Below are 14,462 nucleotides of genomic sequence, written 5' to 3'. Positions count from 1 at the left end.
AAAAGCCCATGATTGCTTGGGTTTGCACTTGTTTAAGCTCCGTGGATCTAGAGTAGGTATCCTGCAGACTACAAGAGCAACAGGAAGGGGAAAGAGATACTCTATAAGGGCCTCCATTTTGATTTGTACATAATTTATTGCTTTTTGCACTTGTTTTTAGTCTTTTCCAACTTAATTGCATTTATTTAACCTGTATTTGCTTTAATATTGTTACACACTCAAGTGTGCTAGCTTGCACTGCATTTGAATTGTTTTTATGGCTTTTTAGCTGCTTTTCTTTAAAAAAAAAAAAAACATTCTAAGCTTGTTTCTCACCTTTCTTGTAACTAGTCTAGTCCAGATACAGATTTGCTGTATCTAGGACTGTTTTTAAGTTTCTGAGTCCCTTCAGGCCTTTCCTTATTGAGGGGAAGCCTTCTAGCTTATCAGTGGGAGTAGTAAGCACTAGGTAGCCTATCTACAACAAGAGGAGTGGTTTCTGGTACAGAAATTGTAGTTTATTGGCTGTTTGGTCAGTTTTTCCATCCCTTTCAACCTTCTGGTTTAAAAGCCTGCATTTGCCTGGCTTTGTGGTTGTTTAAGCTCTGTGTAGCGCCGCTGAGCTGAGGTAAACTATTACCGGTGCCAGGAAGTCTGCTCTTCAGTTTTTCCCTTAGATCTTGCTTGTTCTTTTGTTTACTGCATTCAGTTAACTTAATCCCCTTGCACATCAACAGGCTTTTGCAGCATTTATTGTAGCACACTTAGGTGGTATCAGCACTAGTTGTTCCTACACAGTAACAGCACCAGTACTTATTAGTTATGATCACCCCTCCTGGCATGATTGTAGGACAATTTCCTGTACTTTCTCCTGCTAACCTGGTGCACTTGGGCATTCTGAGACAGTGTAGCATCTGTCTCATGTACACAGACAACCCTCTACTCTTACCTCCTAACACTCATACATGTGAGAGATGCATTTATATCACCAAATTGGAAGCTGTACACTTTCCAGCCAAGACTGGACTAGCTGGTCAAGAGGAGAAGGTCAACACTTGCAACACAGTACATGGAATACATAGCCCTCCAAAACACCAACCATCACAACTCATACATAGAAACACAAACCATACACCCACCTTCATGGAGGCTGTCAATAAAAATTTACCCAAACAACAGAGACCTCCAAGACAGAAAGGCACTTGACCACCACAACACTCACCACCATAGTGTGCCCCTCAACCTAAGCCCTCAAGGCAAAACATTTTGCTCAATGCACTAATCATAGGAGACTCAATAGTAAGGCACACTGATGTCCCACTCACTAGACTGAGTAAGGTGAAGGTGACAGTCAGTTGTCTATCGGGTGCCAGGATCCACCACATAACACATGCACTCAGGTAACTCCACAACAAGTACAAGAATGACTCAGTCATTGTCCATGTGGGTGTGAATGACCTGAGATCTACCTCCCTGGACTACATGAAAAGAGATATGATAAAACTATTGGCTTATGTGGCCCAGGCAGGTATGACCCTAGCCCTGAGCAGTATCCTACCATCACCCAGAATTATACCACAGTACAAGCAGAAAATGATTGACTTTAACAATTGGGCTAAGTGTTTGGTGTCATTCTAAGGGGATCCAGTGTCTGTCTGCCTGGAATGACATGATTGACAGACCTCAATGCTTTGTCAGAGACAGCTTGCATCTGTCATGCCTGGGATTCCTGCTACTGGCTAATGCTCTTGCTACCCCTATAGTGCCTTTTTTAGGCAGTATTCCAAAGACCAAATTTCCACCATAACAGCTACAAACAAATGCAATCTGAGAGTCATGCTGCTCAGTGCTAGAAGTCTAAATCTCAAGATGCACTTGCTCAAAGCTCTCCTCAAAATGGAGAATGTTGACATTTGTGCTGTAATGGAGACCTGGTTTAAAGAGGCAGAAAGCATCCTTGTCTTTCCAGGCTACAACTCATTCCGTACCTTTTGGCCCCAGAATATGGCCGCTAGCTCTAAAGGTGGCGGTGTCTCCATATTCATAAAGGATATGCAAACCTCTAGACTGGTGGCCCAGCATAATGCATCCGAGATACTCCAGGTACAACTAACACTGGGTAAGATGGCAATGCAGGTCATAGCCTGCTACAGAACCCCAACCATGTCCCTAGACTCTCACTCCATGTTCCTGTGCACCCTGGAATCTATCAAGGTACAGCCCACTATTCTCTTACTGGGTGACTTCAAGTACTCTTCCATCAACTTGGAAAAGTATTCAAGTATCAATGCACTGGCCCAATGTTTCCTGGAATTCATCAGTTCCAGTGCACTGGCCCAATGCTTCCTGGAATTCATCAGTTCCAACACCCTGGACCAGCTCTTTCTTACCCTCGTTAGAGGAATCAACATCCTTGACCTGACTATAAGCAACATGGGAGACCATTGCTCCACACCTATAGTCAATTCCTCCCTGGTTAGATCCAACCATAAACTGATCACCATGGAAATCTCCATCTCACCTACACCACCGCAAAAGTGACCACCCTGAAAAACTTCTCCAAAGCTGACTTTGGGCTCCTAAAAACAGAGGTGGCTAACTTCTTGGCACCCATGCCAATGGAAAATAGCTGCATGACTGCTGGATCATACACCAATGCACTGTATGAGCATGTACACAAATGCATAGAACTTGCCATACCAAATAGAACCAAGACAGTCTCCTCCAAAAAAAAGGAAGCCAATCTGGTGATACCCAGCCATCAATAAACTCTACAACAGGAAGAAGAAACTGTTGCAGAAAAAAGTGAATTCACAAGACTGGAAAAGCTCCCTTATCAGCCTCAGCAAAAATTTGAGATCCCTTATCAAATCCTCTAAAGCCAGCTATGAATGCATAATTGTGGCTGACGCCTAAAACAACCACAAAGCCTTCTATAGCTATTCCAAGAACCTCCAAGGCAATACCCAGATTTGCTCTGAGTTATTGTACAATGGTACCTTCTATACTGAGCCAACAGATATAACCAACATACTGACTGACAGATTCAGCGCCAACTTTACCCCTCTCACCCCAAAAGCCCTATCACAATATCAGAAGAAACCCAGGTATCCAACATGTCTGCAGCATAGGTAAAAGCTGCATTGTCCAAAACCAAGAATACAGCATCCATAGGACCTGATAATATCCCTGGCTGTGTTCTGCATTAACTATAAAATGAACTTGCACCACACCTGTGTGTCCTGTTCAATCACAGCCTTACCTCAGGCTTTGTCCATAATGAATAGCACACTGCTACAGTCATCCCTCTCCATAAAGGGGGAGTGACTAGAGACCCTAGGAACTATTTCCCATTAACCTGATGAGTCTGGTATGTAAAGCTATGGAGCTCATCACGGACCTGTTTAACAAATACATATTCAATCTCCAAACTCTTGACCCCTCACAGTTTGGCTTTGTCAAAGGGAGATTCTGCTTAATGAAACTAGTTGACTTTTTTTAGCCAGCCACCAAGGCTGTGGATGAGGGTAAGGCAGTGCATACAGTCTACCTTGACCAGGCTAAGGCCTTTGATACCATTCCCCACTCAGGTATCATTGATAAACTCACCAAACTAGGCATCAATCCTTATATCACTAGGTGGGTTGCAAACTGGCTCACAGACAGGACCAAGAGAGTGAAAGTAGGAGATTCCAAGTTAGATTGTCGACCAGTCATGAGTGGATTCCCACAGGTCTCGGTCCTGGGCCCTTTTCTGTTTGGCACCTACTTCTCAGAAGTCCAGGCCAACACAGAAGGACTCTGGCTGACCAAGTTTGCTGGTGACTGCAAGCTAGGAGTCATTGTTAACTCCCCAAGTGATGCAGACGTCATACAAAAAAGGTCTCACTGAGACCAATGACTGGTGCTGGAACCATGGCCCTAAGCTTAACACCAAAATATGTGTTATCATCCCCTTTGGAAAAAACTCAGTTCACACTAATTACCATGTTCATGGGAGCCCACTGAACACTGAAGGTGCCATAAGAGATCTGGGCACCCAGGTCGATAGCAGCCTCACCTTTGACCACCACATTGCCACTGTGGTCAGAAAGTCCTTCTATGTGGCACATCTTATAAGCAAAGGTTTAGCATCCAGGAAGAAAGAGGTCATCATCTTCACCCCTCATTAGACCAATCATCGAGTATAATGTCCCATTTGGCATGTGCCTGACCAGACACATTCAACAGCTAAAGAGGCCACAAAAGTACCTCACAAAAAGGATCCTAGGCCTTAAAAGCATGTCCTACATGGACAGACTCAAGAAACTTCAGCTGTTCTCAGTCTCTTATCATCTACCTAGAGGTGAACCCTGCTTGACTTACAAAGCCATGTCCAACAGAGCCCTACTTGAAATGCTACATCTAAAGAAATCCCACTCCCCAAGCATCACATGTTACAGTAATCACAACCTCATTACCACAATCAACAGAACATGCTGGAGGGACAGGTTCATCATGCAGAGACTGCCCATACTCTGGAATAAGTTTCCCATTCATGTCAAGCAGAGCACCTCACTGGCCCTCTTCTAGAGAAATCTCAATGAGTTGATGAGTAACAGAAAGTTCACCCCAAGGATCACTGCAGTGGCCCTACTGGATAGAGGCACTGTGAACTAACATCGGGTGGAATGACACCAGGGCAATTTTTTTGGGCTAGGCTTGTAAAGGCTCCAGGGCCATTAGCCTAGGACATGCCTATGACCCTATGAACCTATGTATCCCAAATATATATATATATATATATTTTATCTGTCACCTGCTCAATACTTTAAAAGCGTGATTTTTTAAAAAATGCTTTGCTTATGAAACAATGAGACAATGTGTTAAATCTCCATAATAGCAATCTCCATTATCACCTTCTTCTCTGATGATGGAAACTATTGAGCTGATGATTGGGCTGGTCTCACTGATTGCAATAAAGTTATTTATTTCTGTGACTCAGAAACTCTAAAATTTTAATCACATTTATAACTCTTTTTTCCTAACAAATTTTTCTTGCAGAAAACAAGATTGATCTTTGGACAGTCTCAACAAATTACACTGCTCTCAACAACATACATTTCTATTTTATTATTTAATGTTCATGGCAATTAACTTAACAATCAACAAGTCAAAATACATACCTGTACCTGTTGTTTCACTATCTTTAGCAGTCATGCATGATAGGTGATTGTCAGAAGTGCCTACCTGTTTGCACTTGTGTCTTATTTTGGGGGGGGTGGAGGAAAGCTGTGTATGAAAAAAGGGCAGACACATGACTCATACAAAACAATGGTTGATATGGCTAGTTTGGGGGGGAGGGTATTTGTGTCTATGAGCTAAATTTTTAAATAAATCACTGTTTAGTGTTTATTTCACTTTTTTCACAATCTGACATCAGAGCTGTACACAGAAGGTAAACTTCTTTCTGAGGTGTGGTGAGTATGCATGTTGTGCATGAAAGCACAGAGTCATTACATCATCAGCATCAAATAAGAATTATATGATTTGTTGTGGGTCAGCATATTTGTCTAACAGCAGCAAACTGAAATATGATACTTTGGTTGTTATGTTTCTCTTTTCTTCTCAATGAGATGTTAGAAGTGTACAAAATGTGGGCATCATCTTTGACGGGGGCAGGAAATGTATGAAAACAAATGGCAGTTAAAGAATAAATTCTAAATGATTATTGTGTAAAACCACAAACCACGACAAGAAAACAAGCATGGAAGACTGGCCTGGGCAAAATAAATCCAAAATGTATTGCTAGCGCTTTCATTTAACCAAATAGGTAAAACATCTTCAGACAACTTACTACTCCTCCCCTTTCCTTTTATACAATCAGCTAAAGGTCACATGACATTCAAAAGAGGCTAAATAAAACCCACCATATTACATATTAAAATAATTCACTTAACATATTAAATATAATATAATGTAAAAATATTATATAATACTTAGTATTCACTTATCAAGACAAACATCCCTTTAAAATACACATTATATTTAATTTATATCCTACTTATTTTCATCTTAAAAGACTTTTCAACTTCAAAACACACATTATCAAACACTGTTCATTTAAACCAGGAAAACAACAAGCATCTGTGTTTAATTGTCACCATAATTCTCTCTTTTCCAACAATATGTTTAAGTTGCCACTCTGTTCCCCCATTTTAAATGTGTGGGCTGGGTTATTTTGTATACGCTTTGCTAAAGCATTAGTTTATTTTACCATCTTAATGCTATACATATGCTCATAGATCCTGTCCCTTATTCTTCTCTCTGTTTTACCTATGTAAAATCCAGGACAATCCTGGCATTTACTCAGGTACACTACATTTTTAGAGTTACAGTCAAACCTGTGTGCAGACATACATTTTCTATCATTTATTTGGAATTTACTTCCTATATCTATGTACCTACAGTACAGGCATGACCCACACTTATACATTCCCTTATTTTTACTAAAGGTATTTTCTTGTCTTTCAAGTAGGGCTTTTAAGTTACGTCCTCTTTTATATACTATGCTTGGTGATATGCCTAACTTTTTTTTGTCAATCAGCATTTTCCAATAATATTCCCCAGTTCTTTTTCAAGATGGACACCGTCAAAGGAGAATCTATACTATAAGGGGTAATCAAACTAATATGATAGTTATGCATTTGTTGTAGGGGCCTTATATTGCAACTATTTGTCATGTTATTTAGTTGTCCCCTCTCCCCTAAGATCGGTAGAAAATGGTCATTTCGTCTTTTTCTCTTAACTTCCTCTATAAGCTCATCTATAAGGTTGAGTGGGTATACCTTTTCTGGAACATATTTTTTAAAATCAAACATTCAGTTTGAAAGTTCACTTCTTGACTGGTCATCCAGGCTGCCTGTACTAGTTGTCCTTTCATTACAGATTTCTTTTGGTACCTAGGATGTTCACTGGTATAATGCAGGAATGAATTAGATAGGTCTCTTTCCTATAAATTTTGGCTATATAACAAGAATTTTTGTTATCTTTACTCAAATCAACATCCAAATATGTAATTCTTTGTTCCACAAAATTATATGTAAATTCAATAAACTTGTACTAGTATTCATTATTTCGACTAATTTCTCTGCTTTGAATTTGTTACATTTGACAGTAATAAACATATCATCCAGAAAATGAGTGTAATAGGCTATGTTATTCATCATATCTACATTGCCAAACACAAATTGGTCTTCCCAATGGGCCATGACTATGTTCACAAAGCTCCCCCCACATGGGGAACCCATACCCACCCCTTTCAATTGGCAGTAGTAGGTCCCATTAAACATAAAGTAGTTGTTCCTTAAGATAATCTCTAATAGTTCTTCTACCACTCTTAATTTATTTATGACATATTTCTTTTCAGGAGAAATTCTACCACCATTCTATTTGTTCCTTATGTGGTATGACTGTATATAAATATTTTGCGTCTACAGTCAAAAAATTCCAATCTTTGTTAAATGTCTGCTCGTCAATCTGTTTTAAAAAAAAACATGAATCCTTACATATTTGTTTTTGCCTATCCACGTATTTTTAAGCAAGTCATCTACTACTTTGGCGCACGCATATGTAATCGAATTTCGCCCATCGATAATGGGTCTCATTGGGGGGATTTGTAAATTCTTATGCATTTTTGGTGTGCCAAACATAACAGGGGTAATGGGTGTCTGCATAGTTAAGAAATGGCAAAGGTTAATATCAATCTGCCCACAAATAAACAAGTTGTTAATGTAACTGCTAATCTTTCTATAAGCTCCATTTAATTCATTTACACTCACCATACCATATGTGTTTGTGTTCAACACTTCTAACATTTTTTCTTTATAAGCTTCTATGTCCATGAAAACCAGCCCCCACCTTTATCCAGTTTCATGATTCTAGTGCCTGCATATTTTAAGCTGTTTAACATGTCCCACTCTTTCTCAGACATATTTCTGGTAATTTTATTTTTGTTAACGCTTTTATTAGCAGCAATGTATTTCTGAAAGTCTAACTGGCACACTTTATCAAAAAGTTCAAGGGTAGAGTGCAAAGGGGGATTATATGTACAAGCCACTTTATATTTATTGCATATACTTTCATTTTCTAAAGATATCCTATTAGCAAAATTCATGTGCATGTTCAATTTTTTCAAATAGATCTTAAAATCCATAATTAAATTAGGTATATTTACATTTTGCAAAGGTACAAATGTCAAACCCTTTGCTAAAATATCAGTTAAATTAACACTAAAGGATTGAGGTGTAATTATACACTTTAAAGTCACCTTGTGTATATAAGATGATCTTAGGTCCATTTGCACTCGAATCTAAAAGATTCACCGTATTGGGTATATTTGTAGATGTGGCTGTAAATTCGTTTGTTGGAAAAGAGAGAATTATGGTGACAATTAAACACAAATGCTTGTTGTTTTCCTGGTTTAAATGAACAGTTGAAATAAAAAAACAAAATAGATGGCTCAGGGTGCAGAGAGTTGCAGAACAAAACCAACTGAAAAAATAAACTGCACCAAACTTGCAAAACCACAAAGTTTATTAGCAAAGAAATAAAAGATGAAATAACATTAGCACTTTCATGACTGCTCCTGTTGCTTCATCAGACAAACGAAACATCTATCCATCCAGTTTATATCACGTCAGCTATCAGCTGATACTCAGAATAGGAATCAGGTGTTTTAATTATATAATTAAGACAGACTAATATAAATATATATATATATATATATATATATATATATATATATATATATATATATATATATATATAAATATATATATATATATATATATATATATATATATATATATATATATATATTACATATAAAACATATATACAGGGAGAACTCACATTGGGAAAATCTTTCTAAAACATGCTACTATATAAAAGTAACCTCATAAAAAAACTTCATAAAAGCTCATATAAGGCTCAAAAAATGCATATTACAGCATAAAAGGTTTCATAAAAAGCTTATATAAGGCTCATAAAAATACATATTAGAGCATAGAGAGGCACATAAGAAGTATATAAAAAACATATATATAAGTATAAAAAATGAATATTGTGCATATATAGATAGCTGTAAAAGTACTTAATGCCTAAGACGGCAAGATTTCAAAAAAGGTTTTAAAGATGTTGTACTATTAAGACCAGGCTATCTCTTGGCATTCAATGAGAGGATCCTTTTTTGTTCAATGCTTTCAGTTAAATTTTCTATGTCACCCCTCCCTCTTACACTAAGGTAGACAACTTGAATAGCAAAAAACTTACAATAATGTGTGCAATCTGTTTCCTTGATATGTGTAGTCAGGGCATTATTGTCTTTACAGTTGTTAATGTTCCTAATGTGTTCGAGGATCCTATCCTTGAACATTCTATTAGTTTTACCTACATAGAATACAAAACATTTCTGACAGAAGGAAAAATAAACAACATTCATTGTTCTGCAATCAGCATAACCATGACTTGTAATGGTAAATTGTTGCATGGGGTGTGTGAAAGTACTATTTCTATAGAGGTGCTGGCATGCAGAACATCGTCTGCATGGAAAGGTGCCAGTCCGCATGGACTGGATAGGTCTATTTATATCTATATTGTTACAACGATGGTGTTTCAAAGACTTATTATTTCTAAATGAAAAGGATGGAATGTTGCCTATCTTGTCTATGAGTCTTGGCACCTCATGTAGTATATGCCAATGTCTTTTAATGATGGAAGTATATTCATTCACATCACTTGAATGCTGAAAAACTACTCTAAACCTGTTATTTATCGAAGCTGGATCATGTAGATCATCATTCTGTGTGGCATCCATCAAATATGGTTTACACCTGTTGTCCCTTTGTGTCCAGGCCTCAACTATAGTGGTCTCAATCTCTTCCCTCGAGTAACCTCTTTCTAGAAAATCTAGTTTTACATGTTCAAGTGCCACTCTTGCTTCATCGTCTTCATTATGTAATCTTAAAACTCTATATACTTGTCCCGTCAGGACATTTCTGGCAATATGTCTCGGATGCATGCTAGTTCTATGCAGCAGGGCATTTCTCCTAGTAGGTTACCTATATATACTACTGCTAAGCTTATTCAGTTCAGATTTCCTAACTTGCGCATCCAGAAAATGAATCTCAATTGTGGAGTGTTGATAGGTAAATCTTAAGAAATCAGTGGTAGTATGCAAATAGTTCACAAAATTAGTTAATTCACTTGTAGTACCCTTAAACAGCATAAAGATGTCGTCCACAAATTGGACGTACCATAAAATGTTTCCAGTGAAGGGATTAACATCTGACAATAGAGAGAGCTGTTCCCAACATACCAGAGCCAGGTTGGCATAGCTATTAGCACAAGCAGTGCCCATAGCCATGCCAACCTTCTGAAGATAAAACTCATTTTCAAACACAAAGACATTATTTTCTAGAATAATCTCTAATAAACTACATTTACGTTGAACCTTAACATTTTCATAACATCTGTTTATAGTAAGAAAATCCCTGATCATGTTAATGCCCCATGTATTTGGTATTGATGTAAACAATGATTCGATGTCCATGGTAACAAAAATATATTCACTCTCAATTGTCATTATTCTATTATGTGGCCTTTCTAGGAACATTTTTGTGTCTCTCAGAATAGTGTGACATCCATCTAATAGTGTGTGGAGGTTGCCCTCCACAAAAATGGAGAGTGGTTCAGTACACCACCCCACACCTGAGACTATTGGTCTCATAGGTGACACTTCAATGTTTTTATGTATTTTTGGGAGACCATAGATTCTTAGGACAATTGGGTTGCTCGTGTTGAAATACTTAAATAAATGTTCATCTATTAAGTTTGTCATCAACAAATCAAAAATCAAATGACTCCTTTTCCATCACTGCATTTACAACAGGTTTAGTAACACATTGATAGGTATCAGTGTCTTGTAGTAGAATTCTCATTTCTCTCAGATATAACATCTTATCTAATATTACTATGCCTCCACCCTTATCTGCTTGTTTAATTTTGGAGTGCATGTTTTTCAATTCACATAAAGCAATGCTCTCACAACTAGACATGTTATGAAAACTATTTTGCATCTTTTCTACTTGTAATTGTCTAAAACTAGTTTCACAAACATTAATAAAAGATTGTATTCCTGGGTGAGTAGCTGGGACAAAATACTTGGTTTATTATATCGTGAAATATCAGCATTGTTATGTCCCTCTTTGTCAGAAAACATATTTTTTAAGGATAAACTCCTGCCAAGGAGCCTAAGGTCCTTCAGCATTTCAATGGGGTCGGCCTGTTTGGCAGGGATAAAAGATAAGCCTTTATTCAGTAGTCCAATATGTTCTTTATTTAAAATTATTGAAGAGATATTTACAATCAAACCTGTATTCAAGTCCGCCTTCTCTTCAGCTGTTGTGCTGTAGGTTCCAAACTCTGTTGTGTCTGTATCTTCCCTTGTCTCATTATGCTCCTCGATCGTGCTTTGAAAGGTAGTGGATTTCTCAATGTGAAATCTCCCTTGGTATTCATATCTAAAAAAACATTGTTGATCGAACTATTTTCTTCTCGATGTTGAACCTGTGGAGTCACTAGTACACTATTTAGGGAATCTGCACTAGTGCCAGCTTCGCTTAAGCACTTATCATTTCATTGTTCGGATTTATTATTAATTTTAAATCCTGTAGCGGCGTTATCAGAAGACGTCGCTATTGTAGTTTGTTCTATACCCAACTTCCGTAAAGTGGACGTACCATCGGAGCTTATTCGTTCACTGGGCCAGAAAGATACATTGTTGTTTTCAAAATCATATTTATCTCACTGCAACTTCTTTAATTTAGTTTGCTGGAGTCATCTTTCATAGGAGGTGATATTTTCTTGCAGCTGATCCATCTTATCAGCTGAAATATCAAGCGAAAAACTGTTAGAAATTTTCTTTTCCAGCATGATAATATTAGCTTTAAGTTCATCTTCCATAGGTAAAAAAAGGTCAATCAGTAGTTCTACATATTTGTAACTAAATTGTAGATTCAGTTCCTGCCATTTGCGAAGTAGCACAGGGTAGGTCTCTCCATAGCTAGGCATGTTTAAAATTCTCAATCCTCGAGTAATAATCTTATGTTCAAGAGATACCTGCAAATGCAGGCATTGCCATTGTAATCTTTTGTATTTATACATCTTGTTTCCAAGGTCCCTATAATGTTTCAAAAATTCAGGTATCTGAATGCTAGTAGAGAGATCATGATCTATTACATGGGCAGAGTTAATGTCAAGTAGTGGATTATCCTGTACATCCAAGATTCGTAGAAAATGATCATTAGTAGCTCTTGTAGCTCCTTCATTAGTTAAAACATCCATATTGAGAGTGGTGTGCCTCTTAACGCCGAATAACAACAGAGGAAATGTTCCTTGAATGCATTAGAGACATTAACAACTGTAAAGACAATAATGCCCTGGCTACACATATCAAGAAAACAGATTGCACACATTATTTTAAGTTTTTTGCTATTCAAGTTGTCCACCTTAGTGTAAGAGGGGGTGACATAGAAAATTTAACTGAAAGCATTGAACAAAAATGGATCCTCTAATTGAATGCCGAGAGATATCCTGGTCTTAATAGTACAACATCTTTAAAACCTTTTTTGAAGTCTTGCCGTCTTAGGCGTTAAGTATTTTTACAGCTATATATGCACAATATGCATTTATGAAATGCTTTTAGACAACTTTTTATATATATTATACTATAGTACCTTTTATTTATAGTATTAGTCTGTCTTAATTATATAATTGAAACACCTGATTCCTATTCTGAATATCAGCTGATAGCTGACATGTGATATAAACTGGATGGATAGATGTTTAGTTTGTCTGATAAAGCGACAGGAGTGAAAGCGCTAATGTTATTTTATCTTTTATTTCTTTGCTAATAAACGTTGTGGTTGTGCAAGTTTGGTGCAGTTTCTTTTTTCAGTTAAATGAACAGTGTTCAATAATGTGTCTTTTGAAACTGAAACGTCTTTTAAGATGAAAATAAGTAGGATATAAATGAAATATAATGTGTATTTTAAAAGGATGTTTATCTTTGATAAGTGAATACTAAGTTTTATAATATTTTTACATTATATTATAATTAATATAAGTGAATTATTTTAATATATATAATATGGAGGGTTTTATTTAACCTCTTTTGAATGTCATTTGACCTTTAGCTGATTGTATAAAAGGGAAGGGGGGAGTAGTAACTTGTCTGAAGAAGTTTTCCCTATTTGGTTAAACGAAAGCGCTAACAATAAAAGTTTGGATTTATTTTGCCTGGGCCAGTCTTCCGTGATTGTTTTCTAAATGATTATTGATTGGGTTTGTTGGGGATGTTATCTGTCAAAGTGCAGCATAGCTATATATGTAATTCCTTCATAATTAAATGTAGTATATCCTCTCAGTAGGGGCACATTCTATTGAGACATTATGTTTGTGTGTGGGTTTTCATGCACGTGCTAACATCTGTGAATGTGAGTTTTACCAAAGCATCTTATTAGAAGTCCCTTTTGTTACATTCCATTACAATGCTTTGTTTCCTTTGGTAGAAGTTTGACCTCTGGGCAAAATGTTGGATAACACTTATGTCAAGAGTATGTGTACTAGGTTCTTATTATTATATCAGAAAGTAATACACACACACACACACACACACACACACACACACACACACACACACACACACACACACACACACACATATATATATCTATATATATCTATATAGGAGGAGGAAGCTACTACATGATAGAGCAAAATCCCAAAAAGGGAAGGCATCTCTGACCAGTGTTAACAAAATCTACGGGCACTCATAAAATCGTCTAAGGCCAGCTTCGAGAGAAAAATTGCACAGGACACTAAGGATAATCACAAGGCTTTCTTTAGTTATGTTAGGAACCTGGGTGGGAATTCCCAGATATGCTCAGAATTAGTCCAAAATGACAAAAAATACACCAAACCCACAGACATTGCCAACATCCTAGCTGACAGGTTCAGTGCAAACCCCCCCCCACCAAAAGGGCAAATATCTATCCCAGCAGAGTGCTGCCCCCCTGACATCTCAGATGCTCAGGTAAGAGCCGCCTCTCCAAAGCAAAAAAACACAGCATCAGTGGGACCAGACGGTGTCCGGGCTGCATCCTACATGAACTCCAAGAAGAGCTAAACCCAAACATAAAACTACTGTTCAATCTCAGCCTTACCACAGGATATGTACCCAAAGAGTGGCGTACAGCAACAGTGGTCCCTTTCCACAAAGGTGGTGCCTCAACGGATCCTGGAAACTATCGCCCCATAAGCCTGACTAGCTTGGTCTGCAAAGCTATGGAAAGGATCATCATGGACCTCTTAAATAAAGATATTGGGGACGTACAGACACTGGATCCTACCCAGTTCGGCTTTGTTGAGGGCAGATCCTGCCT

Source organism: Protopterus annectens, chromosome 7.part0 (assembly GCF_019279795.1).
Source record: "Protopterus annectens isolate FY-2018-M chromosome 7.part0, PAN1.0, whole genome shotgun sequence".
In the NCBI taxonomy this organism is placed as follows: domain Eukaryota; kingdom Metazoa; phylum Chordata; order Ceratodontiformes; family Protopteridae; genus Protopterus; species Protopterus annectens.
The sequence above is the reverse complement of the archived record's forward strand: the minus strand, read 5'-3'. Positions refer to the sequence as shown.